Genomic DNA, 24,695 nt, shown 5'->3' on the forward strand with positions numbered 1-24,695 from the left:
GATTATCAACTTGTACTTCCAGAGAAGCAAACACAGTTTCAGTTAAAGGGTGACATAATTTGACCCACTATGTCAGTGGCAATACGTGGACATTTGAAAATGACCCAGCTTTCATCTGGTGATTTTTGTTATTGACTATAAAATTACTAGGAACACATCTGTGAAGAAGGAAATTGGGAAGCAATCAATCCAACCACATCCAAATATACGCAACAGAAACACAACCCTAATGGTAACTGAGCAGGGCGGAGTTAATCACCTTAATTAGCGAGTTCTGCTTCACATCAGATGCACTTATAAAGAGAAAGGAAATTCAGGCAAACATTGTTCTTATGAATACCTGGGTTTCCACTCGTCACTGTTTATAAAGAGTGACCCGGCTCTACTACATTACTCTGCAATGTTCCGTGATATGTTCTCGGAAGACTTGAGACAAGAGCCAGCTGAGCCCCAAGAGGCTCAGCACATCACACAGTTCAGACAAACGCCAAGGGGTCCCATGCCTGAGGCATCACTCTGGGAGAGCTTGAGAATTAGTTTCAGAGGAGCGGAGAGGCAATGTACGGAAAGAGAAAGGAGAACGTGTTTAGAAATATGTGTGCGCACGCTGTGATATGAAATCCAATTTTTTTCAAAACATACATTTGAACATCCGGAATGATGGGCAGTTAAAGGTCGGTGCCGTCCATTGAGTCTCTCCCATTCGACCACGTTGCAACTGTTGCTTGTTATGCTTTCTCTTAATTTGCTCTGTTTTAATTACCTTTGCTCAAGAGTCGCCAGGTATCTTTCTGATACCACCACAAGGTTCAAAGCCGAATACTGATCAATGACTCGATACACCAGTTAGTAAGTTTGAAATCAATGCACATTTATTTACACACACAGTCAATTATTACTCATGCACAAACTCCACTCACTAAACTACAACTACTACTAAAAGCCTATACTTAGCTTCGGGCGCCCACTCAGTCAGAGGAACAATGGCCGTTGTCCGGTTCTGATACTGCTGGCTTCGAACTGGTATAGAATAGTAGCTAGGAGCGCCTACCTCGTAGCGTGCGTTGACCTTAGACTTACTTGGCTGGTGCTTGGCGGCCTCTTGTCGCTGAGAGCCAAATGCCAAGTTGAAGATGGGGAGGAGTAAGAGAAAGAGAGCGAACTGACCTTGGGAACTCCGTTTTATAGCCCCCAGGGTTTCGCGCCCTTCTGGGCAGACCCTGAACTTGGTCCCAATTAATTGGACCATGTCCCAATCGTTCGTATCGATTCTCTCCAATAACGGGGTCGTTCCCCGATCGTTGGGCGGGCTCTAGGTAACCGTCGGCCTGCCTTTATTTTAGCTTCCACTGGCGCCGGGAAGTCTGTCCTGGTACCGATTGTTTCAATGTTTCTTTTTGTCCCCGGAGATAACTCATTACTATGCTAATGGCTTGTAGTTTCAGTTCTGTCTGGGTTCTGCAAGTTCCAATCCACAGGAAACCTTGCACCTGCTTGTTTTTCTAGTGCTGTCCATTTTTCCCTGCACTCTTTGCGAGTATCCATTTTGGAATCGGGACGTGGCCACCCCAGGTGGCTACACAACTATGCAACGAGATTTGCTAAATTCTCTCCCCACCGGCAATGCATTCTCCTGGGAGAGTTACTAGGAAAGAGATTTTACAAAAGAGCCGGGTCTTTGTCTGGATTGTGTGTTTCAGAGGGTGCTTCGGAGTTCAGATAGCATCAGGGGTTGAAATCGTTTCTGTGCCTTCTAACTGAGCCATTGGGTCAAGTGTTCATTCTGGCTGCAGAGACAGTACTGAAGCCGGGCGGGTTGGCCATTCCCCGCTACTGGCCAGCGTGCCTGGTTTGTCAGCATGTTCTTGCCCTCAGGCCACTTTGCAAGAGGTTGCGTTGGGGTGGTGACTGATAACCGCTCACTGAAGCTGGTGTCCCTAGATCCACCGGAACTTTCCCTGCTACCACGGAAAGTAGTTAAGGCTGCAACTGCAGTGTAATTTCAACAAGGAATTAGATCTAACTCTTGGGGCTAAAGGGATCAAAGGATATGGGGGGGAAGGTGGGATCAGGGTATTAAACTTGCTGATCAGCCACGATCATAATGAAGGGCGGAGCAGGCTCGAAGGGCCGAATGGCCTCCTCCTGCCTTTATTCGCTATGTATGTTTCTATGCAAAACCTGGCCCATGCACAGAGTGACAGGCTGGTGGGGTGGGAGCAGGAGGGCTCTACCTTAAAGTTAGGCCTCCAAATGATCATGATAACCATTTTGTTATCATTGTTGTGGACTTTACCTTAGGCTGTTCTTGTTACGATCAATGGAGGCTGCTGGAGGCAAGGCTGTTGGTAAATTTAACGTTTTATTAAACATTCTTCGCACTATATATAGGATAAGGCTTAGCTTGAGACTTCACAGAGAAGTATCTCACATCATGCTCTGTTGTAAAGTTATCTTACGTCACTGATGATGTAGACTGTCTACTTACAATTCAACATTAACTTTGTTCACTCCAACCATATGGCCACACTCAGTGTACAGGTCTCCTTGTGGAGGGGCTCCTACCCACAGCAGCGGTCTGTCAGCTGTTGACACTTTTGTTTTAATATTTTAAAGGGTCTGCAGAGGGTGCCTCCATCTTGACGCACCCTTACTACAACAGCTGCGACTACCACTGAGATTGTCCTGCCTCCCATTGGTCTTCAAGCCTCAGAACCCTGCCCACTCTTCTTGATTGGATGGTGAATGCACGATCTGGTCAATAATTGATCATCTTTTAAAAAGTCGCATCAGGTACTGACGGCGTGGGGTCAGGATCCAGAAATGCTCTCACCGTCAGGGTGCACATCCCAAAACGAAATTCAGAAATGAGGATCCTCAGTTCTGTGGAGAAAGTGGAATAGTTGGGATTGTGGACTTTGTGTGTGGGCTGCACGGTAGCATAGTGGTTAGCACTATGGCTTCACAGCGCCATGGTCCCAGGTTCGATTCCCGGCTTGGGTCACTGCCTGTGCAGAGTCTGCATGTTCTCCCCGTGTCTGTGTGGGTTTCCTCCGGGTGCTCCTGTTTCCTCCCACAAGACCCGAAAGACATGCTTGTTAGGTGAATTGGACATTCTGAATTCTCCCTCTGTGTACCCGAACAGGCGGCGGACGTGGCGACTCGGGGCATTTCACAGTAACTTCATTGCAGTGTTAATGTAAGCCTACTTGTGACAATAAAGATTATTATTATTAAGATTGAGGTGAGATTTAGTATCGGTGATAGAATCATTTGAGGTTTTTTTTCCAATTAAGGGGCAATTTAGCGGGTCCAATTCAGCTACACTGCCCATCTATGGGTTGTGTGGGTGAGACTCGCGCAGATACGGGGAGAATTAGCAAACTCCATGCGGGCAGTGACCCGGGGCCAGGATCGAACCCCGGTCCTCGGTGCCGTCAGGCATCAATGCTAACCACTGCTTCACTGTGTTGCCCCATCATCGAGTGTTTTGATAGAGTAAAATCTGTTTCCACTGACAAGAAGATTGGTAACCAAAAGACACAGAAAGCTCATTGGTGATAGAGCAAGAGGGAATTTTCTTTTACAGAGAGTTCTTCTGATCTGTAATACACAGACAGGGGTCTGGATTCTCCACAGCTCTGCCGGCCGGCACGGGGACGGAGTTCCACTTTCACGCCATAATCAGGCCTGCCACCGGTCCTGCAATTCTCTGGGCCCCGAAAACCGACGTAACCACGGAGTACACCACGCAGCCGGGGTGGGGGCCATTACCAGAGGCCGCCCAGCAATCCTCCGCTTCCGACCAGCCGAGTTCCTGACGGCGTGGAACTAACCACCTATTGCCGGTCAGGATGCTGGCGTGGCGGCTGCGGACTCAGTCCGCGGCCGTCCTGGTCGGGGGCGGGCGAATCGGAGACCGGGGGGGGGGGCCGGGGGGCTCATAGGCGGCATGCGATTAACTGTGCGGGGGTTGAGGCTCGGGTCCACGGCCAATCAGGCGGTCTCTTGTTTCGGTCTGGCTCCGCGGCCCGAGTCCGCCATGGGGTACGGTGCGGCCACTGGAGGTCGCCACCGTGAGCATGCGCGAACTCCGAACTGGATGTGCGGGGCCTCGTATCTGCAGCTAAAGCTGCGAGTTTCACTCCGGGTCCCTGCTAGCCCCCTGCAGGGCATTGAATTCGTTCAACATTTTGGAAGAAATTTCTGGAGTAAAACTCCACCGTTTTTACGCCGGCGTGGGGACATACGGCGCGATTCACCTAAATGGAGACAAAGTGTTCGCGCCGTCATGAACGGGGACAACCAATTCTGACCCCCACAGGGGCCAGCATGGCGCTGGAGCGGTTCATGCCGCTCCAGCCTCCCTTCCCGGTGCCAAATGGGTGCCGCGCCAACCCGCGCATGCGCGGGGGACTTCTTCAACGCGCCATCCCCAATGCATCATCGCATCGGGGTTCATGGACCGGCCGCACAACAAAGTAGACCCGGGGGGGGGGAGAGGCTAGCCTACTGATTGCGGGCCAGACCCCATAGGAGCCCCCCTTCCCCCCCCCCGGGGACAGAGCCCCCCTCCCCCCTCCCCCTCACCCACAGGCCTCCCCCCCGACCCTTCGCGCAGAGTTCCCGCCGGCAGAGACTAGGGGTGAACGGCGCCGGTGGGACTCTGCCGTTTCAGCGCAGCCGCTCGGCCCATCTGGGCAGGAGACTCGGCGGCCTGGCCGCGGATAGTGGCCCGCGATTGGCGCCGCACTAAACGCGCTGGCGCAAATGGTGCCGATTCTCCGCACCTCGGAGAATCGCATGGTGGCGTCTGGGCGGCGTGGCACAGTTGCGCCGATTCTCCGGCCCGGCGCAGGGCTCGGAGAATCGCGCCCACAGTCTCATTCTGGGAGAATCCAGCCCAGGAAATGTGATGGAAGCAGATTTAATCAGAACTTGCACGAGCGAACTGGGTACATATTTGTAAAGGGGAAATTTGTAGCGATTTGGGGCAACAACTGGGATGTGGAACTAACCAGATTGCTCTTCCAGAGAGTCAGCGACCATGATGGGCCAAATGGCCTCCTTCTGTGCTGTATTCTGTCCTGAATGCTTCTTTTCTGCCAGCATCATAAAGATGGGTATAGGATGGCCCCACTGGAGTAGCTCCACAAAAGAAGAGTGAAATGCTGAAAGAACGTTTGTCAAATGTACTAATTAACTGATTAAGCCCATTCGGGAATTTGTGCAATAGATGAACCTAAAGCCCCTGCTTTTAATCCTGAAAAGTGCCCACAATACCTCAGGTTCCCCTGAAAAGGTAAGGGGCTGGATTCTCAAAACGTGGGGCAATGTCCCCACGCAAGCGTAAAAACGCTGGTGTTTCATTCTTGACTTTCCTTAAGAAAGTCCTGAGCGATTCTCCTACCTGCAGGAAGCTAGCACAGCCCCTCCTCACAGCTCTGGCTGCGGATACGGTATCCCGCACTTCCAGTCGGGAGTCCGTGCCTGCGCACGGCGATGGCCTGCAGTGGCCGAGCCGAGTGCCATGGTGGACTCAGACTGCGGAGGAAGCTCCGAAATTTAGGCCCCCCCCAGATCGCGCGCGCCCGCGGATCTGAGCCACCTGATCGCTCCCCTGGCCGTCCATGAGCCCCCCCCCCCCCCCCCGGGTGATCGATCCCCCCCCCCCCCCCACTAGGGCCGCCGGGAACTGAGTCCGCAGCCGCCACCCGAGGTTCACGACGGCTGATACGTGGTTAGAGCCACGCCGTCGAGAACTCAGCCAGTTTTGCGGGGAGAATTGCTGGGGGGCTCTGTCAATGGCCCTCTAACCGCGTCACGTAGATCGCACGCAAGCGATTCCCAAACGATTCACCAGCGACTGGAGAATCGCTTCAGCGGCGCCGGTCCCGATTTTATCGTAAACAGCCATTCTCCACCCTTGCGCCAAACGTGATTTTGGCACAGAGCTGCGGTGAATCTCTTACATTTGAGCAACAGGTGAAGCTGGCTGTTTCATACTGCGACTATGCAGGAGGAACACAAGTGTTGTTCCCTTTTAACATAATACTGCCTTCAAGTCAAAAAGACATTCTGCCTATCAAAGATACGAGTAATGTGGCCATTAGGATTGGGACAGGACCCCAACAGTGGACAGAAGACTGAACAGATACACCATTTTTTAATTTTAATTTTGTAAGTCTGTGAGGAAAGGATCTCGTTCCAGGAGTGATTTCACACAAACTAAGGATATGGTATATTAAAACAAACTTTATTGCTAACACAGTGTTAAAATATCTTTAGCATCGCACAAGAAAATAGTTTACAATTACCCTTTGTACAATGCTGATCAATACAGCGACAGAATAACCCTTAACTGCTATCTTTATTCTCCCTCAAAGAACAAAACCATCTCAGCTCCCAATCCACTTTTAAATACAGTTTGCACTCAGGAATACTTGCTGTATGTCTGAGATGTCTTGAATATTTGACTTTGAGAAAGACAGATATTTTGAGATGCTTTAAAGAAAGAGATTGGATGCCCTGTCAGAATAATGTAGAATCTCTGGTTGTTTTTCTTCACAAAACTTTCTCAGCTCGCCTTCCAGCCAAAAACCAAAATTAAACATCTAAACCTGACTTCTTCAAGCCCTGGATACTCCCATTAACTACATCATCTTTCTTAACAGAACGCAATGGCCAGGTTTCTCTGATCCCGCTGCCGGGTCAGAGAATCGGCGACTGGACTATTGGCGCCAATCACGCCCTGCGCCAGTCGGGGGGGCTGTTGAAAGAGCCCCCCCCCCGGCGATTCTCCGTGCCTGGACGGACCGAGTGCCCGCCGAGTTCGGCCGAGTCCCGTCGTCATGGGGTAGGTATGGTCCTACCCGGTGGGACTCAGAGTTCTGGCTGCGGGGGCCGTCCTGGTGGTGGGGGGGATTCGACTCAGGGGGGGCCTCGATGGTGGCCAGGCCTCCGATCGGGGCCTGCTGATCGGAGTGCAGGCTAATTCCGTGGGGGGGGGTCTACTTTCCTCCACACTGGGCCCATGTAGGGCTCCGCCATATTGCCCGGGGGCCAGCATGGAGACGAAAATCCACGCACGTGCGCTGACCCGCGCCGGCAGTGGCCAAGCGCCAGAGCAGCAGACACCACTCCGGCACCATACTAGCCCCGTAAGAAGGGGTGAATGCCTGGGCCAGGAGTCCCTTTGACGTCGGTGTCGCTCGCGACGCTTTTGACGCAGGCGTCAGAACTTGGCCGCGGGATCGGAGAATCCCGGCCAACGTCTCTAGTTAACTACTCTGCAGGAAAATCTCTTAATGTAAATAATAGTCCATTAGCCTAACCTTTTATGATGCTTTAACTGCACCTCTGGCTCCAAGAAAGCCCAGCTGTTTTGCAAACTAGGATTTTTAAGAATGCAACTGCAGCAGTCATACACACACTAACCCAGGCTTTTAACCCTTACTGCACCAAATCCATAAAATACGATGGGCGGGACTCTCCGTCCCACCAGACCCATTTACTGGCGCAGCGCGACCCTTCCAGCAGTGGGATCCTCTGTCCCTGCAGCCAGCCAATGGGGTTTCCCATTGTGACCACCTCCATGCCATCGGGAAATCCTCGGGCATGATTGTGATCCCGCCGACAGGATTCCTACATTCCTACATTCATCACAGTGACATATGGATTTCAGTGCCAGTGTGACACGAGGTGCGTAGACAATATGTCCCAAAGACTGGTGGATCATATCAAACAGCATGTTCCTTTGACAGTTCACAACAGGCAAGGTACCGATGGTACCCAACCAGCCTGTTCTTGCACAGCATAAAGCACAGTGTCCAACATTAGATATAATTCTGTGTTTGGAAAATATTTGCTGAACAATCCCGAATGTACTATAATAAAATTAATAATCGCTTATTGTCACAAGTAGGCTTCAATGAAGTTACTGTGAAAAGCCCCTAGTCTCCACATTCCGGCGCCTGTTCAGGGAGGCCAGTACGGGAATTGAACCTGTGCTGCTGGCCTGTTCTGCATTACAAGCCAGCTGTTTAGTTCACTGTGCAAAACCAGCCCCAACATTACACTGACAACCAATTAAAGATTGTCATTCAGGCACACTTATGCATGTTAGAAGCTACATATATTGATACAAACAGAAAGAACATACACATGCATTGTACCTGTTTCAACTGAACAGTATAGGCGACGGCCATTGTCTGGCTCATTGCCCGGGGAAATGCTTGACCAATCAGAGTCAACCTGCCTGGATTGAATTTAAACAAAGCTTGGCAGTTAACTGTCAGTATGTATTTAACTGGTGCAATCTCCATGGCATTGCATCTATCAATCAGAGTGCATGGGCTGGATTCTCCATCAGTGGTATCCGCCGTTTCTTCGGCAGGGCACTCACGGCCATGGATTTCCAACGGCGTGCGGGTGCCCACAATGGGAAACCACATTTAGCTGGCTGCCGGGTCGCTGCCGGCGGGGGGTGCGCCGCACCAGAAAATGGGGGCAGCGGGATAGAGAATCCTGCCCCACATGATTGCTAATCGGTAGGCTTTTCTCATGAAGTATAAATTATTGTTCCCTTTAACATTTGGTATTCTTGTGAATTACCCTAATGAGTACAAAGCGAAAAGCTTTGACAACATGTGCCTTTTTTCAGCAAAACAACTTCAGGCAACGCTTGTGATAGTCAAAACCTGTAAAACTCAATAGCTCCATGAATTGCAAGTAATTTAACCTTCCCTTCTACAAGCTTCAACTGTCAGCTTCTATTTTAGTTGAAATGATGGAGTATCTGGCACATCATATTTAGTACCCATTTTGCTGTTGTTTGCATTCATCCACCTATTTTGGCATAGATGACATTCAACATCAATATTAGAAGGGGGTTTAAATGAAATTATTTATGTCTGACCTGTGCCCCAAATTTCAAACTCAAACATGGGGGGCGCGATTCTCCGCTGCCTACGATGGGTCAGAGAATAGCGGGAGGGCGTCCCCGACATTTTTCCCGCCCTCCCGCTATTCTCCTCACCCCATTGCCGCCCCACGACACGAATCGCTGCTCGCCGTTTTTTACGGCGAACAGCGATTCTCCCCAGGCCGATGGGCCGAGTTCCCAGGCCTTTACGGCCGTTTTCACGAACGCAAACACACCTGCTCTCACCGTTCGTGAAAACGGCTGCAAAGTGCTGTCCCGGACAACCATGGCACCGATTGGCACGGCCGTGCCAAGGGTGGCATGAGCCTGCGATCGGTGGGCACTGATCGCGGGCAGCGGGTCCGATACCTGCGCACTATTTGTTCCTCCGCCGCCCCGCAGGATGAGTCCGCGGGGCGGCTGAGGGGCATGACGGCCCGCGCATGCGCGGGTTTGACGCGTATGCGTGATGACAATATCCGCGCATGCGCGGGTTGGAGCTGTCCAACCTGCGCATGCGCGGCTGACGTCATCGTGCGCGTCAGCTGCCGTGACGCTAGGCGCGCGGGCTTAGCGACGGTCGCTAAGCCCGCGATGCCGTGCTTCACGGGGCCGCACTGCTAGCCCCGCCCGGGGGGGAGAATCGGGTCCCGGGAGGGAACGCGGAGGCTGCCGTGAAACATGGCCAGTTCCACGGCAGCCTCTACGACTCGCCGCATTTGCGGAGAATCGCGCCCGGGGATTATCCTCCATTTATTCCAAATATTTGCAGAATTTCCAGTTCCACAGCATTCACATTTTGTGCTCATCACAATCTTATCCGTACAAAGTTAGGACAAAGGGCATGATTCAGCGGCCCCACTGCACCCGGCGCCGATCCGGGCGCAACTGGTGAGTCGCACAAGAGTCCCAAATCGGGCTCCAGGCCGATCGCGAGTCGCCTGACTAACTCCTCCGGCTCAATCTGGATCTCCAGATCTGCAAACCTAAATGAGTCTAATGGCTCATTTAAATACCCGGACCCCATTCACCCGGTGCCCTGGTGTCAACGACTACACCTGCAAGTCCATGCCAGGGCGCCATTTAGTACTGGGTCATACAAGAATGGATCAGTTGTTGCAGCACTTGGCGAGGTCTCGCAAGGCATTAGGGATTCCTGACTGGTTAGGAACAAGACAGGGTGGTACCCTGGCTCTCCCCCGGCACTGCAAGCTTGCCAATCTGGCAGTCCCATCCTGGCTCCCTGGCCAGGGTGATCTGTTGGCACTGCCAGGGTGTCAAGGTGGCAATGCCAGGGTGCCCGGGTGCAGGTTGGAATTGACAGAGGTCAGGGTCAGCGCTCCCTTTCCAATTGGAAGGGGTGTGGGGGTTTGGGGTGGGTGATGGGGGTTCCCAGGGGCCTCAACAAAATTAAGGGTGTGGCAAAGCGGGGAGGGGGTGCGGCCTGAAAGGGGAGGGGAGATCGGGCTGTCGATCAAAGTGGCGCCCCACCTGCGAACAGCCATTCCTGCTGGCGAGGCCAAAAGAAAATGGCAAAATGCCTTTTTAAGTCCGCTGAATCATGCCCAAAATCTTTCATTGAGCAGAAAGCTGCACTGAATAAAGGGAAAGCAAACAAGAGAATTCAGGCTATTCAATCAGTGGGAACACTTTGAATTGAAACATTCTTTGACAATAGAAATTTCCAACCTGCCTCATCAAGTTTCGGTGGAGCTCTGTGGCGATTGTACGTTTAATAGAGTAAGGGTCACCTGGACTGTGTGACCAATTGAGATTTAGAGTGGGGAGTCACCCCAGGCGGAGGAGTTTTCTTGGGCAGAGACATTCCACAACTAGCTGCAGACATGCTGCAGCTCTTGTAGATTCTTATAAACAAATCCTTTGTTGTTCACTGATAATCTCTGAAAGTGCATCATCACAACTTAACTATGGTGCCTAATATTTATTCAGGGGGTTGTGGGAACAACACTCAAATGGAGAACTGGGACTCCCTGATTTGTTTGGTTTGGGGCTGTCATTCAAGTGAAGACCAGATACAAATCAGTGATGCATGGCCCTCCACTGTTACAGGAAAAATAATGGATCACAATGATTTTACTTTGCAAAAAACGAGATAGACCTGCCGTAGCATACAGTTCAGCTGCTGCGGAGAAAGTCAGCTCTTTTATATTTGCAGGATCACCTGATGGGAGGAAACCTGCAACTTTTCTATTGGTTTGCTGCAGATCATAAGATGTAGGAGCAGAAATAGGCCACTCAGCCCATCGAGCCTGCTCCATCATTCAATGACATGATGGCTGATCTGATAATCCTCAACTCCACTTTCCTGCCTTATCCCCATTACCCTGATTTCCTTACTGATTAAAAATCTGTCTATCTCAGCCTTGAATATACTTAACAGTAGCATTGTGTAACGGTAACAGTAGCATTGTGGATAGCACAATGGCTTCACAGCTCCAGGGTCCCAGGTTCGATTCCGGCTTGGGTCACTGTCTGTGCGGAGTCTGCACATCCTCCCCGTGTGTGCGTGGGTTTCCTCCGGGTGCTCCGGTTTCCTCCCACAGTCCAAAGATGTGCAGGTTAAGTGGATTGGCCATGATAAATTGCCCTTAGTGTCCAAAATTGCCCTTAGTGTTGGGTGGGGTTACTGGGTTATTGGGATAGGGTGGAGGTGTTGAACTTGGGTAGGATGCTCTTTCCAAGAGCCGGTGCAGACTCGATGGGCCGAATGGCCTCCTTCTGCACTGTAAATTCTATGATCTTAACGATCAAACCTCTACAGCCCTCTGTGGTAAAGAATTCTACAGATTCACTATCCTCTGAGAGAAGAAAATCCACCTCAGCCCTTTCTTAAATGGGCAACCCTTTACTCTGTGACTGTGCCCACTGATCCTGGGCTCACCCACAAGAATAAACATCCTCTTAGCATCTACCCTATCAAGCCCCCTGAGAATCCTTCCTGTCTCAATCAGGTTGCCTCTCATTCTTCTAAATTCAATGAGTATAGGCCCAACCTACTCAATATCTCCTCATAATAAAACCCTTCCATATCTGGCATCAACCTCATAAACCTTCTCTGGACTGCCTCCAATGCCAAATTTATCAGGCATGATTTCACCTTATGAAGCCATTGCTACTCTGCTTTATTATATTAGGCATTTCTAAATGCACTGCTATTACATCCTTTGGAATGGACTCTAGCATTTTGCCAATGATAGAAGTATGGTTTCTTGCTTTTTTTCTCCCTCCTTTTTGAATAAAGGAGCTACCTTGGCAGTTTTTCAATCCTCTGGGACGTGTCCAGAATTTAAGGATTCTTGGAGGATTATCACCAGTGCATCCACTATCTCTGCAGCCAATTCTTTTAATATCCTGGGATGCAACTCATCAGGTCGAGGGAATTATCGGCCTTTAGCCCCATTATGTTCCCTAGTATTTTTTCTCCAGTGATTGTTGTTGTATTGATTACCTCCTCCCTTCTGCCCCTTGGTTATTTATTTTTGGATTGTTATTTGTGACTTCCATTGTGAAGACTGACACAATGGGCTGGATTCTCTGCCGCTGGGATGTTCTGTTGCGTAGGCAGCACACTCACACCAGCAGAGTTCTCGACAGTGTGGGGATACCCTCAATGGGAGACCCCATTGGCTAGCTGGCGGGACGGAGGATGCCACTGCCAGTGGGGGTGCGTTGCACCAAAAAACAGGTGCATTGGGACGGAAAATCCCACCCAATGTATTTGTTTAACTCCTCTGCCATTTCCTAGTTCCCCAGAAATAATTCTTCAGTCTCATTCTCTAAGAGGCTTATGTTCACTTTGACCTCTCTCTTCCTTTTTATATATTTAAATAAACCTTGGCTGTCCAATTTATAATACTTGTGAGTTTACCCTCAGTTTATCTACTCCCTCTTTATTTGTTTTTTTGGTCACCTTTTGTTGGTTTTTAAAACATTGCCAATCACCTGGCTTACCACACTATATGCATTTTCTTTCAGTTTAACACTATCCTTCACTTTTTTGGTTAACTATGGTCGATTTGAGGGCAGCACGGTGGCACAGTGGGTTAGTGTGGGCCGTGTGGAGTCAGGACCTGGAACTGAACTAGTTACCTTGCTCCTGACTCAGAAGTGAAAGTCTTGCCGTGAACTGTGTGTGTCTCTCCGAAGATGCTGCCTGATCCCCTGAGCATTTCCAGCTTTTTCGGTTTTCATTTCAGATTTTCAACATCTGTGGTATTTTCCGCTTTTAAAAAAATGCCTTTGCTGTTCATTCAATGCACCTGCCCCTCACACCACCCACTTCTCAAAATATTCATTTCAATCTGACCTGTTGAACAACACTGGACTCTGCAGCCTGCACCTGAATGCCCGACCTTCCCGCGGTTGAATGAAAGATGACAGACATAGGGCAGCACGGTGGCCTAGTGGTTAGCACAGCTGCCTCACGGTGTTGAGGTCCCAGGTTCGATCCCGGCTCTGGGTTACTGTCCGTTTGGAGTTTGCACATTCAACCCATGTTGCGTGGGTTTCACCCCCACAACCCAAAGATGTGCAGGGTAGGTGGATTGGCCACGCTAAATTGCCTCTTAATTGGAAAAAAATAATTGGATACTCTAAATTTATTTATTTTTTTAAACTATGGTCGATTTAACCCCTTCCTAGAATCCTTCTTCCTCACTGGGATATATTTTTGTTGTGAGCCATGAACTATTTACAGAAATGTCTACCATTGCCTATCAACCACATTTCCTGCTAAACTCATTTCCCAATCCACTCCAACCAACTCTGCCTTCAGTCCTTTATAATCAGCCTTATTTAAGAATAACAGAGCTGTTTCTGACCCAAGTTGCTCACTCTCATGTTGAATGCTAAATCCTACGATGTTATGATCACTGCTTCCCAGCAGACCTTTTACTCTGAGATCATTTATTAAGCCTGCCTCATTACACATTACCAAATCCAAAATAGTCTGATCACTGGTTGGATCCACAACATATTGCTCTCGGAAATTTTCCCGAATACACTTGATGAATTCTTTCTCATGGCTACCTCTGCCAATTTGATTTTCCCCATTCACAAGATTAACGTTGCCCATGTCTTTATTATCACTTGATTTATTCTTGTCCTACAGTACGGCTACTGTTTGGGGGGCCGATAGACTACTCCCGCCAGTGTCTCCTTCCCCTTGTTAATTCTTACCTCCACCTATATGGAATTTACATCTTCCGATCTGAGATCATATCTACCCCACCACCCTTTCCTTCCTGCCCCTCCTTACGAAAAGTCACATACCCCAGAATATTTAGTTTCCAGTTTTGATTTCTCTGTAACCACGTCTCTGCAATGGCTATAATACCTATTAACATCAATTTGTGCCGTTAATTCATTTATTTTGTGCCAAATGCTATGTGCATTTAAGTAAAGAACAATTACTTCTGCCTTGTTACTATTTTTTCCTTTTTTGACCATATTTGTTGCTGTTTTCTTATTTCTGTACACTGTCCCTTCCTTTCACACTCTGGGTATCATTACCTAAATAGCTGCCTTCTAAGGTTGTCATATTCTTTTGCTTGACAAGCCGACATAACTCCTCCACAGAACTAGCTCCCTCTCTATTTAGTTTAAAGCCCTCTCTACTTCCCTGATTATGGGGTTTGCAAGAACACTGGTCCCAGAATGGTTCCGATGCGGGCCGTCCTACTTTCCCAATCCTGATGCCAGTGCCCCTCAAACCAAAACCCACTGTAAATGTAAAACCCGTCTTTCATTCCATGTATATGTGCGAAAACAATATATTTACATATGCTCTCAAAAGTGTTCAGGGTGTAAATCTGTACAGACAGCATGAGTTATGACTGTGGGAAATATTGGTAGCGATAAGCAAAGGTCAAAAGGGAAATGTTTGTGGTGACACTCATTCGGCAATGCACACACTATCAATTCAATTTGCCAACTCGTCTAGTTTACCAATCAAGTACTACCTCATGGACCAATGCTTGCTAAAATAGTCCATCTTGTCTTTTCATCCCTTTCAAAGTTGTGTCACGCCATTTCCTAAAGACAAAATGACACGACCACCTGTCATCTAAAACTAGCGCAGCTCAATGAAATCCATCTATCTCAGGTCATAGAACATAGAACATAGAACGATACAGCGCAGTACAGGTCCTTCGGCCCACGATGTTGTACCGACATGGGAAGTCAAAAACTAAAGGCCATCTAACCTACACTATGCCATTATCATCCATATGCTTATCCAATAAACTTTTAAATGCCCTCAATGTTGGCGAGGTCACTGCTGTTGCAGGTAGGGCATTCCACGGCCTCACCACTCTTTGCGTAAAAAACCTACCTCTGACCTCTGTCCTATATCTATTACCCCTCAATTTAAGGCTATGTCCCCTCGTGCTAGCCAACTCCATCCGCGGGAGAAGGCTCTCACTGTCCACCCTATCTAACCCTCTGATCATTTTGTATGCCTCTATTAAGTCACCTCTTAACCTTCTTCTCTCTAACGAGAACAACCTCAAGTCCATCAGCCTTTCCTCATAAGATTTTCCCTCCATACCAGGCAACATCCTGGTAAATCTCCTCTGCACCCGTTCCAAAGCTTCCACGTCCTTCCTATAATGAGGCGACCAGAACTGTACGCAATACTCCAAATGCGGCCGTACAGTTTTGTACAGCTGCAACATGACCTCATGGCTCCGGAACTCAATCCCTCTACCAATAAAGGCCAACACACCATAGGCCTTCTTCACAACCCTATCAACCTGGGTGGCAACTTTCAGGGATCTATGTACATGGACACCGAGATCCCTCTGCTCATCCACACTGCCAAGAATTTTACCATTAGCCAAATATTCCGCATTCCTGTTTTTCTTTCCAAAGTGAATCACCTCACACTTCTCTACATTAAACTCCATTTGCCACCTCTCAGCCCAGCTCTGCAGCTTATCTATGTCCCTCTGTAACCTGCAACATCCTTCCACACTGTCTACAACTCCACCGACTTTAGTGTCGTCTGCAAATTTACTCACCCAACCTTCTGTGCCCTTCTCTAGGTCATTTATAAAAATGACAAACAGCAACGGCCCCAGAACAGATCCTTGTGGTACGCCACTCGTAACTGAACTCCATTCTGAACATTTGCCATCAACCACCACCCACTGTCTTCTTTCAACTAGCCAATTTCGGATCCACATCTCTAAATCACCCTCAATCCCCAGCCTCCGTATTTTCTGCAATAGCCGACCGTGGGGAACCTTATCAAACGCTTTACTGAAATCCATATACACCACATCAACTTCTCTACCCTCGTCTACCTGTTCAGTCACCTTCTCAAAGAACTCGATAATGTTTGTGAGGCATGACCTACCCTTCACAAAACCATGCTGACTATCCCTAATCATATTATTCCTATAGTCTTTGAAACAGTTCCGCCACATCCTTGATCCCTCCTATTCCTTGACCTGAATTGTACGCTCCTCTGCCAGTGGGCTTTTAAGCGGGGGTGGTGGGCATTACTTCCCACTGGATTCCCACCCGTTGCATTTATAAAGGATAAACTTCAGACTAGTTTTCTTGAACCACTGCAGTCCTGAGGCGTAGGTACACCCACATTGCTGTTAGGAAGTGAGTTCCAGGATTTGCCCCAGCAACAGTGAAGGAATGGTGATATATTTCCAGGTCAGGCTGGTGAGTGAGTTGGAGTGGATCCAGGTGGTGGTGTTCCCAAGTATCTGTTAACCGTGTCCTTCTAGATGGCAGTCGTCTTGTGTTTGATGGGTACTGTCTAAGGAACCTTTGCGAATTACTGCAGTGCACCTAGTAGATGGTACACATGGCTGCAACTCTTACGTTGGTAGTGGAAGGGTTGAATGTTTATGGAAGGGGCAGCAATCAAGAGGGCTGCTTTGTCCTGGATGGTGTCGAGCTTCTTGAGTGTTGTTGGAGTTGCACTCATCCAGGCAAGTATTCCATTACACTCCTCCTGACTTGTGTCTTGGAGATGGTGGAAAGGATTTGAGGGTCAGGAGGTTAGTCACTCGCTGTAGGTTTCCCAGCTTTTGACCTGCTCTGGTTGCCACAGTATTAATGTGGCTGGTCAGTTCAGTTTCTGATCAAGGAAAAACTCCAGGATGTTGATTGTGGGGGATTCAGCGATGGTAATGCCATTGAATGTCAAGGGGTGATGGTTAGACACTCCCTTGGTCATTCCCTGGCACTTGTGTGGTGCAAATGTAACATGCCACTTGTCAGCCCAAGCCTCGATATTGCCCAGGTCTTGCTGCATTTGGATATGGATTGCTTCATTATCTGAGGAGTCGTGAATGGTGCCGAACATTTGCAGTCATCTGTGAACATCCCCACTTCTGACCTTATGATGAAAGGAAAGTCATTGATGAAGCAGCTGAAGATGGTTTTCCCCCTGAATCCCATTGACTACAGTTTATCTAGGGCTCCTTGATGCCATATTCAGGCAAATACTGCCGTGATGTCAAGGGCAGTCACTCACACCTCACCTCTGGAGTTCAGCTCGATTGTCCATGTTTGAACAAAGTCTGGAATGAAGTCAGGAGCTACCGACATTTGGTACCGCTCCCTTGCCAGCATGGTGTTCCGGGATTTCCGGTGGTGGCATGTGAGGAGATTGTTGCAGGAAAGAACTCTGGGTCGGTACTACATGGTTCCCTGGGCCAAACATATGCCAAAACAGAAAGCTAAAGGAAGCAAAAGACACATAGTGGACAATTCTTTGGCGGACTCATTCGCTTTGCGGAGTTCTACAGCAGACAAAATGGTGACGGCAGCATTGCAGAGGAAAGCTGCCCTGATAACAGGAGACGTGCAGTCAGGTCTGCTCTCAAAAGAGTTGGATGAGCATTTCAACAAGCAGTGGAAGTTGGTGTTGGAGAGTCTGAATAAATCGATTGAGGCATTGGGCCCTGTCCGGGTGAAACGTGATAAGAACGTCAAGATAGTAAAGATGCATGGCGAGGTGCTAGAGGGTGCGGAGTAGGCGCTGACGATGCAAGGTGAGAAGCTCGCATCATTGGAGGCCTGGATGGCAGCGGTGGCCGGTGAAAAAAAGCGACGAAAAGAAAAGGTCGACGATCTTGAAAAGTATTTGAGAAGGCAGAGACGGTGGGTTGCCAGAGGGGGGTGAAGGGCCTGGAGCACTTTAAGAATCTGTTCATGGAGGGACGGTTTACTAGTTGGGAGGAGTTCTCGGCAAAATTTCAACCGTCAGGGGTACACTTGTACCGATATTATCAGTTATGTGATTTGTATTCCGTAAGGCTTGTCCTACATTTTCCATAATGCCGCTACCCGCCCTACTGGGGAGAACCTTATTTTTGGCATGGCCTTGGGGCGCAGCATTTAAAATGCTCACTGGGGCTGCAGGCCGGGGTGAAGACTGATGTTCTTGCTTTTATTTCGCTGTTCTTGTTTGCTGATAGCCCGGAGGCGAGGTCTGGGGTGACGATCTTCCGTTCAGCCCAGTGCCTCAACCTGGTTGGGTGACTTTGTGGAATTTCTATATTTGGAAAAGGTCAAGTACGCCATTAGGGGATTGGTGGAGGGGATCTACCTGAAGTGTCAGTCATTCACTCATACTTTAAAGAATTAGTCACCATCAGCTATTGCGGGGGGTGGTGGAGGGAGTGTGATTATTATTGTTGGGTGTAGGTAATTTTTGTTGGGCTGGTGGGAGATTTAAGATCAGTTGGGGATTTATTTGTTCATTTTTTAAATATATATATATATAGTCACTATGACACTGTACTATGTCAGAGCCGCTTTCTGGGCTGTTTGATGTGCTTGTGACCAGTGAAAAATTTTTTTTTTTTTTTTATACAAAGCTTTGGTGTTCCGAAGCTTTTCGCTTCTTAATCCTTCTCAGATGTCTGTGCACAGATTGATGCTTTTTCTATTATTTTTTACTTCTCCGGGGGTCTGCCAGCGTGGTTCCCACCTCCTCATCGCCAGTTCTCCTTGTGATATTTTTAAAGGCCTGCAGTCCACAAAGGTAAAAACAAACAAGAACTTTATTGGAAAGGTGTTTTCTACTAAAACACCTTTAATTTGAAAGGTTGTTCGGATACACTGCCTGTTTGCCCATGCAAACTGCCGATGTCATCAATGGCGGCACGGTGGCACAGTGGGGGTTAGCACTTCTGCCTCACAGCGCCATGGACACGGGTTCAATTCCAGCCTTGGGTGACTGTGTGGAGTTTGCACGTTCTTCCCGTGTCTGCGTGGGTTTCCTCCGGGTGCTCCAGTTTATTCCCCCAGTCCAAGGATGTGCAGGTTAGGTGGACTGCCCATGATAAATTGCCCCTTAATGTTCAGGGAAGTGCAAGTTAGGTTTTGGCGATAGGCGGGGTGAGTGGGTATGGTTTAATTTCCAAAGACCGGTGCAGACTTGATGGGCTGAATTGCTTCCTTCTTCAGTCTACAGATTCTATGATTCTATGAATATGTCATGTGATTTGATTCTTAAACTTATCTTGTTCTATCGAGGAACAAACATGAATATACAGCACCACCAGCCCCGATCACCCAGCAATTTTACGCTGGGGCGGGCGAGGGCTCGAGCCAGCCGCCCACCTTGCCCCAATTGGGGATCTTAAGGGCCATTTCCCACCCAGCCTCAATTTTTAGGCTGGTGGGACAATTTCCCATATTTAGGGCAAATCCAAAAATTATCAGGCTTAGGGTGGGAAATAGGGGAGAGGGCACCTCGATCAGAATCCCCCTTCTAATTTTGGGCAACCTCCCCCCCCCCCCCCCCCCCCTCCCTATTTAAGGTCCTGTGGCCAGTGTACATCCCTCCCTCCTCCCCCCCCCCCCATCCCTCGCCCCTGACACCCCAATTGCCCACTTTCCGAACCTCCCCCACCAACAGGCCTTCGCCACCCTCTCCACCCTGGGACCCTGAAAACTTACTTTTCAATCCAGTCCTGGGGCTTAGGTTCCAATATTTTTGTGAATTTCTTCTTCTGTTCACTGCAACACCTGCAGCTGCAGGGGCCAGCGAGCTTATCACAGAATCATAGAATTTACAGTGCAGAAGGAGGCCATTCGGCCCATTGAGTCTGCCCTGTGGCCCTTGGAAAGAGCACGCTGCTTAAGCCCAGGCCTCCACATTATCCCCGTAACCCAGCAACTCCACCTAACCTGCACATCTTTGGACTGTGAGAGGAAACCGGAGCACCCGGAGGAAACCCACGCAGACACGGGGAGAACGTGCAAACTCCACACAGACAATCACCCGAAGCCTGAATTGAACCTAAGTCCCTGGAGCTGTGAGGCAGCAGTGCCAACCACTGTGCCACCGTGCTGTCACTCAGATTGGTCACGGTCTCTAAGGTGATACTTCTTCCTGCTGAGAGACTGACGTCCATCCTGCATTCAATTGACGCTCATTCGCGCATGAACCAGCTGCAGGACAGGATGTACTAATGGCGGATGGGAAACCATAGAACATAGAACATAGAACATAGAACATAGAACATAGAACATAGAACAGGCCCTTCGGCCCTCAATGTTGTGCCGAGCCATGATCACCCTACTCAAACCCACGTATCCACCCTATACCCGTAACCCAACAACCCCCCCCCTTAACCTTACTTTTATTAGGACACTACGGGCAATTTAGCATGGCCAATCCACCTAACCCGCACATCTTTGGACTGTGGGAGGAAACCGGAGCACCTGGAGAAAACCCACGCACACAGGGGGAGGACGTGCAGACTCCACACAGACAGTGACCCAGCCGGGAATCGAACCTGGGACCCTGGAGCTGTGAAGCATGTATGCTAACCACCATGCTACCCTGCTGCCCCATGTCATCCGAAATATCCCAACACTTATCTTTTTATTTCCCTTCAGCAACAAGGAGTTTTCATGACTTCCAGTGACTGCTATTACCCTTCATACCATCGCTATTTCTATACTGTCCAGCTGATCGTCTACTTCTAGGTGGAAAAAGAAACTTTCTTCCGGTCCAAATTGGCAAGCCAAAAGCAGTTCTATTTGGCTGCTGCCAGAAACATTACACCTCGGGAGTTATATCCATCTCCTTTCCTGGCTGCTTACTCAGACTGAAAATTAAACTTTGAAACCTTAGAGTCCTGTTCAAAGGAAAGGTTGTGTCCTCACCAGTGGGAAAGAGAGACACGAGAGATTTGCCTGGCTTCGGAAACCCAAAGTCAAGTTCCTCGCTTTACTTCCAAACTTCATCATTCGGAGACTCTGAGGCTTTCAATTCGATCTTCTTTAACGGCAGAGAAAACATCAAAATCTCATCTTGAAACTGGTTTTGGAAGAATTAAAGGACAGGCAGATAAATGAGCTTCTTGACAAAGCTGCTAAGTATAACACGTTGACATTAAATGGTTTTCAGTTTGTTGGTCTCTGGTGTGTTCTGTGTCTGTTCCTTTGGTAAAGACTTGCTACATTGTCAAAATTCTAACTGTCTAGCCGTTGCTCCTCCATTCAACCCAATATTTTTGCAGCTGCTGATTTGCTTGATCGCATCCTCACCATGATATTTGTCATTTTTAAATTCTTTCATGAGATGTGAGCATCACTGGCTCAAGGTCAGCATTCATCGCCCACCTCCAATTGTCCTTGAGAACATGGCGTTGACTCACTTTCTTGGACTGCTGCAGTCCATGTTATTCTTTTGTCCATTGGACGTGGGTGTCGCAGGCTGTGCCAGCATTTATTGCCCATCCCTAATTACCCTTGAGGGGGAAGTTAAGAGTCAACCACATTGCTGTGGGTCTGGAGTCACAGGCCAGACCCGGTAAGGACAAGAGATTTCCTTCCCTAAAGGACATCAGTGAACCAGATGGGTTTTTACGACAATCGACAGTGGTTTCATCGGCCGGGATTCTCCCCAACCCGGCGGGGCGGGGGGTCCCGGCGTGTCGGAGTGGCGGGAACCACTTCGGTGTCGGGCCGCCCCAATGGTGTGGAATTCTCCGCACCTTTAGGGGCTAGGCCCGCGCCGGAGTGGTTTCCACTCCGCCAGCTGGCGTGAATGGCCTTTGGCGCCTCGCCAGCCGGGGCCAAAAGGACTTCGCCAGCCAGCGTAAGTCCGCGCTTGCGCCCGAGCATCAGCGGCTGCTGACGTGATACACAGGGGAGGGGGTCTCTTCCACCCCCGTCATGGTGAAGGCCATGGAGGGGGCAGAAGAAAAAGAGTGCCCCTACGGCACAGGCCCGCCCGCCAATCGGTGGGCCCCGATCGCAGGCCAGGCCACCGAGGGTACACCCCCCCCAGGGTCAGATCGCGCCGCGCGCCCTCCCCCCCGGACTCCGGAGCCCACCCGCGCCGCCAATCCCGCCGGTACCAGAGGTGGTTTAAACCACGCCACTCAGCGGGAAAGGCCTGTCAGCAGTGGGACTTCGGCCCATCGCGGGCCGGAGAATCGCCGTGGGGCGCTCGCCGACCGGCACAGGGGGCCCACCGACCAGCGCGGGGGGCCGCCGACTGGCGCGGCGCGATTCCCACCCCCGCCGAATCTCAGGGGACGGAGAATCTGGGACACGGCGGGGACGGGATTGACGCCGGCCCCGGGCGATTCTCTAACCCCCCCAGAGGGTTGGAGAATTCCGCCCCAGGTCACCATTAGACTTTTAATTCCAGATTTATTTTCACCATTTGCAGTGCGGGATTTGAACCTGCCTCCCCAGAGCTCTAGGGTCTCTTGTTTACGTGTGCAGTGACAATACCACTACGCCACTGCCCCCCATGTGGTGTAGGTATACCCACAGTACTGTTAGTAAGGGAGCTCCAGGATTTTGATCCTGAAACATTGGAGTAACATGGTGTGTGGCTTGAAGGGGAACTTGCAATTTTTGGTGACCTCAAGTGTCTGCTCCTTTTGATCTTCCAGATGGTAGAGGCCGGGGGTGGGAGTTTGGAAGATGTTGTCGAAGGGGCCTTGATGGGTTGGTGAGCATCTTGTACACAGTATACACTCCTTTCACTGTGTGTCAATGGCGGAGGGAGTGAATGGTTAGGTTGGTGGATCTGGGTGGAAATTGAGCGGGCTGCTTTGTCCTGGATGATGTGGAGCGTCCTGAGTGTTGTGCTCATTCAGGTGGAGAGTATTCCATCACGGACTTGTGACTTGCAGATGGTGGACAAGTTTCTGGGAGTCAGGGGGTGAGTTACTCACTTCAGTATCCTCAGCCTCAGACCTGCACTTGTAGCCACAGAAATAATATGGCTACCTCAGTTCAGTTTGTGATCAATGGTAACCTTCAAGATGTTGATAGAGGAGCATTCAGATGGAATAATGCCGTTGAATGTCAAGGGGAGATGGTTAGATTTTTGCAGAAGGAGGCCATTCGGCCCATCGAGTCTGCACCAGCTCTTGGAAAGAGCACCATACCCAAGGTCAACACCTCCACCCGAGCCCCATAACCCAGTAACCCCACCAAACACTAAGGGCAATTTTGGACACTAAGGGCAATTGATCACGGCCAATCCACCTAACCTGCACATCTTTGGACTGTGGGAGGAAACCAGAGCACCCGGAGGAAACCCACGCACACACGGAGAGGATGTGCAGACTCCGCACAGACAGTGACCCAAGCCGGAATCGAACCTGGGACCCTAGAGAAGTGAAGCAATTGTGCTATCCACAATGCTACCGTGTTGCCCAGATTCTCTCCTGTTGGCCATGGCTTGTCCCCATTAATCCATTATTCTTTGTCCCCTAGTTGTCCTCCATGGATCCTCATTTGTGCTCCCTTCAGCACAAGGGAGGCAATGTATACGCGAGACAACTGGTTTAGCCATTCACCGCCAGATCTGGCTGGACCACATAAAGCAACATCAGGGCCTACTCTCACGTACTAAAACTGTTCATTATTCCAAGACTCTCTGGTATGCGAAGAAAGCCCCCAGCCCTTTTCTTTACTGCAAACTATCTTCCTAACCCCACCTCGCAACAATCACTCTTTCTTCATTGTCCCATCCCCCTCCCACTCCCTTCCCTCACTTACCCTTCCCCCACTCGCCCATCGTCCCTCCTTCACGCACGCATCATCCACCCCCCCACTCAACACGACTTTATCCCACTCCCTTACTCTCCCTCCCCTGTTTGCACAGCCCCTTCCTCCACTCACACATCCCCCTCTCCCATGCATCCCTGTCCCCTCACTCACTCATCCATTCCCTCCTCCCCTCACTCTTTTCATCGAACCACCTGCAATAAAATATAAATTCGGTGATGTTACAATGGTAAACCTACTTGAGGTGTTTGATTACTGTAACAGCAGCGGATTTGCAATGCACAGTGTGTGGGGTGACACCTTCAAAACCAAAAGTCACTCAGGGAGCGTGTAATTCCTTGAACTGCCAGCATCTTACAAGTTAAACACTAAAATGAAATGATTTATCTTCCAATCTTCTGGTGTGTTCGAAATGACTATCGCACTATCCCTCAGATCTGCTTTTATTTATTTCACTCAGTTCAGGTATATTTAGGCCTGGTCATTTATCAAGCTGCAAATTATTTTGTTGACCTCCCATGAGATACACTGCAGCCTGCATTCTTCCATTCAATATGCATAAAAGGGAATTTCTTTTATCTGTTTATTCCATATTCAGTCTCCCAATAGCAGGAATTTTGGTAGTCGGCTTTTCGCCAACAATTGCAAGTCTTCACTGAACCGCTATCATATCATAGTTTGAATTACCTTAAGATCAGAATTTATTCTGCAATGGAAATGGAATTGCTTGTGG

The sequence above is a fragment of the Scyliorhinus canicula genome, chromosome 14 (assembly GCF_902713615.1).
Source record: "Scyliorhinus canicula chromosome 14, sScyCan1.1, whole genome shotgun sequence".
Taxonomy (NCBI): domain Eukaryota; kingdom Metazoa; phylum Chordata; class Chondrichthyes; order Carcharhiniformes; family Scyliorhinidae; genus Scyliorhinus; species Scyliorhinus canicula.